Below are 6855 nucleotides of genomic sequence, written 5' to 3' on the forward strand. Positions count from 1 at the left end.
TCCCCAAAAACACGTCATTATTTTGTTGGATCGAAAGTAACGACGATGACAGGAGGGAGCTCACTCATTACGAAGGAAACCATTTTCTCTCGTGGTTTCATGCCGGGTCGAGTTGAAATTTCTGACCCATTGCTAAAACGATTCGGGTTCGAGTTGTGTAAAACAATACTTTCATGCAATAGTGGTTCAGGTCAGAATTGGGTTCGACCTGAACCCGACCCACAAAGGGATTTTAACACCCCTACTTTACAAGAAATTATTCTGTGCAAAGTCCAGATGGAAACAACAGTCCGGATTGTGATGTACATAATGTACACAGTATATGTCACATATGTGTACACATATTGTGTACAGTATGTGTACACTTATATATACGGATGGTTGTTCCCGTCCAGACACCGCACAAATTAATTTCTTCTACTTTACACCCTTACCTACAGTAACACTAACTAGATTAATAGCTAATTAGTTCTCGATTGAAGATGACTTTTAAGTGCTCAATAGTAACTATTTAGAGTTTTCTTAATTTCTATGGTTTGCCAGAGGTCATTTAAGTCCACTCCACTTACCGATGCATTTAATGGGCGAGCTTTCAACATGCAGTGTTATCAAAAGCTGCACAAGCATTCTATTATATGTGGGGTGTCAAAAAAAAAAGGTCAACTTATAACTAAATTCATTTATGAGGAAATTTTTTGTAGCAATTATATATATATGTAATACTTGAAACTTAACAATTTAAAAAACTCATAACCAATTACACCCATACATTAAAATTAAGGGAGAGAGTAATTGAGCATCAATTATACTCAAATCCAATTACACCCGTACATTAAAATTAAGGGAGAGAGTAATTGAGCATCAATTATGACCTGATACTAATATTTCTCAAAATTAATTTGGATTCATGCTACGAAAGTCTACTATAAAAACTATAAATTTATTGAGAGATTTGATGGAAATATATAGAGAGAGTAAGGATGATCTATATATAATATTTATTGATTTAGAGAAGACATGATAAAGTTTCAAGAGAGTGTTTTGGAGAGCTCTAGAAAAGAAAGAGTCAATCATGATTACATTCAAGTAATTAAAGATATATATACATGAGCTGTTACTTGTGTTTAGATCACTGTTTTGAAAACCGGACCGGACCGGCCGGTTCAACCGTGAACCAGTCTGGTGGCCGGTCCGATCAGGCTTCAAAACCGGCTCTGCATCGGTATTATAAATTTATATATTATATTAAGTATTATTCTTATAAATATATTATTCTTAAATTATATTTATATGTATAAAATTTTATAAATATTATTAAATGCTCATATACTTATATTATATGATTTTTATTTATTTTTTATTTTTTATAATATTATTATTTATTACGTCATCCGGTTCGACCCCGGTTCGACCGGTCGAACCGTAAACCTCTCCCTCTTCCGGTTCGTTGTCCGGTCCGGTTTTCACAACCTTGGTTTAGATTATTTGACCAAGTATTTTACTATTTTAATTGGATTACATCAAAAATCAGCTTTAAGCTCGTATCATTTTGCTTTAGTCATGAACTTTGTTACTAGACTTTTGTAAGAGGATGTACCTTGGTGCACCCTTTTTGCTGATGAAATTCTTCTTGTTGATATCACTAGAGAGAGCATATGAAAAGCTTGAATTTGAAGATAAACCTTAAGTAATGATTTTCATTTGAGTAGATCTAAAATTAAATACATGGAGTATAATTTTAATAGTAATAGATCTAGTGGTGAGAATGTGACACTGGGTGATCAAGTTATTAAAAAGAGTGCATGTTTTAGATATTTCAGACATATTGTTCAATGCAATGGTGAAGTGGAGAAATGCATCAGGGCTATTGTGTGATAGAAAAGTACTTCTCAACCTTAAGGTAAAATTTTATGAGATAGTGGGGAGACATGCAATGCTTTATAACGTAGAATCTTGGCCATTAAGGAAAAAAATAAAGTTAAGAATTGCTGAGATGTGAATGCTCGGATGGATTAGTAACTTTACATTTTGAGACAATGCAAAATGAGTATATACGTGAAAATATTGTAGTAGCTCCAATAACAAAATAAGATTAGAGTCACCTTAGATGTTTTTCTCACATAAAATGTCATCCTTCCGATGACCGAATTATGAGAGTGGATGCATTAAATCCATCATATGTTAAGAAAGGTAGAGATAGGCCTAAAAGACTTGGTTATAAAATATTAAAATGATCTTTTTATTAGATTTAAATGAGAATTTGATTCTTAATAGGACACAATAGAGAAAAAATCCCCCACACAGTGGGATAAAAGGCTTATTATTATATATTGTTATATTATAGAAGGATGATTAAAATAAAATTTATCAAATATAGGATAGCTGAAAATAAGCTTGGGTTACTTAAATACAACAAATGATAGAAAATAAAGCCAATTAATGACATAAAAGAATTAGCGTAATAGGATTAGAAAGAAAAGTAGGTAGATCTAAAAAAACTTGCTTAGAAATTCTTCAAATGATTTATAAATAATAAGTTTAATAACTCATGGAACATTAACAAGATGAATGAAAAATAAGGAATCCAAAATTTATCGAGTTTAGTAAATTAAATTAGTTTAGTCAATTACATGAACTTGTAGCATTTATAAATTAAGAATAATCTAACTTTACCACAATCTATTGCATCTTCATCATCATCCATACACTCTTTTTTACTATAGGATTTATAGCCCTCATTCCCTTCACCCTATTTTTTGGACACATCATCTTCCCATTAAAGATTTATTATTTTAGAACTTGAAGTTCTTACACCAATATTTGATCAAACTGTTTGTAAGGGACAAATTTGCTTCTAATTCTTGATGCACTTTTCGCACACCCCATATCATGTTAACATGATAAGAAAATTAACACATTTTTATAATTTAAAGTATTAGAACCCATCCCTTGAATTAACACTAGGAATTTATCTAATTGTTAGATGTCTTATGATAAATTATTCTCTCAAGCACACCTTAATCACGATACCCTTCTAAGAGGTTCGATGAGCCATGATCTCACCCAACCACATGAGAGAGCGTCTGACTCTCCTTTAACACTACTTTTACATGCTTTGCTAAGAGATCAAAACCAACCAAATCAACGCTAAAAAATATAAGATTAAAGAGGTCTTGAGAGATATATTTTTAGAGGAATTTCAATAGGTATTGAAATGGAAAGGCTTTCTGCAAGTGGCATATGCCACACTAACTTCTACACTAACACAGAATGAAAGCATAAGTTGCAGGTGGCGTTAAAGCTAACCCAATAAATGGCAGCCACTTCAATAACATCAAAAGCATCATGCGGGAAAAGGGACAGAATAATGGATAATAGTACATTAGTACCAGAATGAAGGACTCAAGAAATTTACTATGATGTTTGTGCTCTGAAAGCTCATTCCAGTAGTCTCATATTCCACTGAACGCAGCAACTTTATTTAGCTGACTTGTATTCGATAGAATATCATGTGTTCTACCAATTAAATCTACAAAAAGAGGGAACTGACTAAGAGCAATTAATTTGCTGACTTCATAAACAAAGAGTTACTAAACATGACCAACCTTTGTAAGCCACCAAAAAGTGTTAGATAAGCACGGTCACCTGATTAAAAAAGCTTACACCTTATGTCCAAATAGCCGCATTGTCAATAAATGGGCATTGTGATTCAACTCCCTGGCCTACCACCAACGAAAACAACCATCAGTCAACTCATAAGTTGCCAGGTTTACTAGTTTCCTGCGAATGAATTCATTTAATACATTCATCTCTATTTTAAAAGTATATCTAATGTGGAATTGGAACATTAAGACTCCCTTTTTGAGGTTTTTAAAATACTTAGTGGAGGCTTCATTTGACTTGGGATGTGCAAGTGCTACATCCACCTCTCTCATGCCCCACAAGTGCTATATCCACTTTCTGTAATTTAGCTTGAAAGATTGATATAATACATAGGATGTATTGATACCTGGCACTTCTTGGTAGATGATCTCACGATAGGCTTTTTTATTTTGTTGTTGGGTCAACGAAAATATTGCTGCAAAAACCTTTAGAAAGACACTAAATATTGGTGGCAAAATAGAATCAGCGATGGATAAGATCTTGGTAACCAGATAATGAATGTACAAAAATAATGCAGTTAAAATTAGGAAGCTAACACGTGCACTACTCATATTACATAAATTAAGTCAATACATATATTGGATGTTGCAATTTGAACCACTTAAAAAAATTGCGTCCGTTCTCCGAATATGACCAACTTTCCATCTATACTTCCAATATGATTTAGACAATAGGAGTCCCATGCAGATCAACAAACAAAACCACCTCCTAGAGTCCAATCCATTGTTCGAGCATTATTATGCCATCAATCAAGTTTTGTTTCAGAAAACTAAACCCATTGTTATGAAATATGACAATGACCCATTGTCAACTTAGCAACAAATAAGAACTAAATAAAATAAAGCAATAATAATAAGCAACCTAAGAAAGGCATGAAGCTATCCATTAAGCATTGATATAATTGAGCTAGTTTCCATGGTACAACATTATTTAGTTTTTTGAAACAAAACTTCATTGATAGCATAGTAATGCTGCAACAATGAAGTGGATGTGAGGTGGCGGTTTTGTTTGTTGATCTGCACAAGGTTGAGAATCGTTTTTCATTCTGTCAAGGATTTTGTGTATAAGTTATTGAAAAAAATCTTGGTAGGCCATAAAGATTTCATTAGTACCTACAAATAATGCAGAGAAAATTTGGAAGCTAATAGGCGCACTCATATTATATAAATTTAGCAAATCTTAAGTTTTATTCTGTCAAGTATTTTGTGTAGAAGTAAAGTTATTGAAAAAATTAAGATAGGTCAGAAAGATTTCATGAAATCCCTACAAATAATGTATATATCATTAGGAAGTTGATAAATGCACTCCTCATATGACATAAATTATGTCAGCATAAATATTAGATACCGCAATTTCAACCACTGTAAGAAATTGCCTCAATTCTTCCGATATGCCCAACTTTATATTTATACTACTGGTGAAGAAGCTAGGAGAGACATGATATTTAAATTTTCTTTCACAAAAAATAATAGTCATAGTAATTTTTTCACCTTCACTGTGTACATTTTACAAGACTAAGATCAGAACGTAATAACAGTGAAAGGCTAAATTTTGGAAAGTGACTAGCAATATTATATTGTGAAACCTTCGCTACATGTTACTTCGAATGCATTAGCTGTGAGGCATTAACATGAAGCTAGTGCATTGTCGAAAAAGAAAAGGTGAGAGAAAAAAGCAAAGGATTTCAACAGTAGAAAGTCAACCAAAAAAATTTCAAATCCATCTGGGTTTGATTTTTTCTAAAGCCAGACTAAAGTTAATCCTGTCACAGTACTTACTAGCATGTTTTACAGATTGTCTAAAAGAGTGAACATATATTGTTCATGTAAAAAAGGCGTTTGAAGGGAGAGAGTTGGAAAAGTCTACATTTTTTACTGAATTGCCTTCTTGGTACAAGCATATTTGTCAATAGATAGGCAAGAGAAGAAAACAATAAAGAAGAATACAATAAATGAGAACATCCTCAATAATGATGTAATATTACAGTAAATTACACACCAAGTAGTGGTCACTTGTCATTCGTATTGCTGATGGTTTAAATTTTAAAATTGTTGGAACATGTTTCATTCAACTTACTAAAAAGTTGTATCTCAACTCTATCCTCCATATTCCAAACTTGGATTGTAGTCTTTTATCCATTAGCAAATTGGCTCATGACCTTCAATGTGTTAATAAATTTTATCCAAATTTGTACGTTTTTCAAGACTTAAAATCGGGGAAGATGATTGGCAGTGCTGAATTGTGTCCAATCCTCAAACCAAATTTCTTGAGCAAGTTGTGTCCAATCTCAGAGTCCATTAGAATCTTTCAATTCTATGTCTAATTCCAATATCAATAAAGATAGTGAAATTATATTATTACATTACCGTCTTGATCATCATAGCTTTGTGTATCTTGCAAAATTATTTTCCAAATTATTTATCAATAAAAGTCTTGCATCTTTTCATTGAAAAACTTGTCAGTTTGAAGCATACTTGAATTGTATATCCTCAAATTCCATACAAACCTTCAAATGCATTTTTTTTTAATCCATAGTGATCTGTGAGGTCCCTCAATGGTAAAAAATATTTTGTGCCTCGATGGTTTGTGACATTTGTTGATGATTAAACAAGATAACTTAGATTTTCCTTATGAAAGAAAAGACTAAGGGTTGAACAAAATTTTCAAACCTTCAATCTTATTGTTCAAAATCAATTCAACTCTAAAATTCAGGTGCTCAAGTCAAACAATTCTATGGAATACTTCACTAGCAGTTTTAATAACTACCTTCAAAATCATGGAATTATCCACATAAGTTCTTGTGTTGACACCCCTCAACAAAATGGAGTAGTTGAGCGCAAAAATAGACATCTTTTGGAGATTGTCCAGTGTCTTATATTTTCCTCTGATTTCCAAATTATTTCTAGGGGAAGTCATTCTCATAACTACCTATTTGATCAATTGTATGCCATCTAGAGTCCTTAATTTACAATCTCCATGTCAACTTCTTCTGAAAAATTTTTATCACACCCATGCATGTTTAGTCATTAGCACAGCCCACAAATGTTACTACTCTCGTGTCTGTTCAATCTGTGGCTCTGCAACTTGCTAATGAGATTTTTTAAGTCTACATCAGGAGGAAAAGATAAAGCTAGAGCATGAACCATAGCCAGCATGTGACCAAGATATTGACTCAATTTCAAATCCACCTAA

The 6855-nt window shown here is 32.6% G+C and overlaps 1 long non-coding RNA gene across 2 annotated transcripts; it reads right to left on the reverse strand.

The window, feature by feature from the left end:
• Positions 1 to 3183: 3183 nt before the first annotated feature.
• LOC110104576 lies at positions 3184 to 4236 on the reverse strand. Of its 2 annotated transcripts, XR_002304057.2 has the most exons (3): positions 4010 to 4236; positions 3606 to 3722; positions 3184 to 3529 (listed from the first exon to the last, which is right to left on the reverse strand). It is a non-coding gene; the product is annotated as an uncharacterized LOC110104576 (long non-coding RNA). The 2 variants fall into 2 exon arrangements; XR_003701005.1 differs by having other exon boundaries at positions 3606 to 4236.
• Positions 4237 to 6855: the final 2619 nt, after the last annotated feature.

This window comes from Dendrobium catenatum, unplaced genomic scaffold (genome assembly GCF_001605985.2).
Source record: "Dendrobium catenatum unplaced genomic scaffold, ASM160598v2 fragScaff_scaffold_655, whole genome shotgun sequence".
Classification (NCBI taxonomy): domain Eukaryota; kingdom Viridiplantae; phylum Streptophyta; class Magnoliopsida; order Asparagales; family Orchidaceae; genus Dendrobium; species Dendrobium catenatum.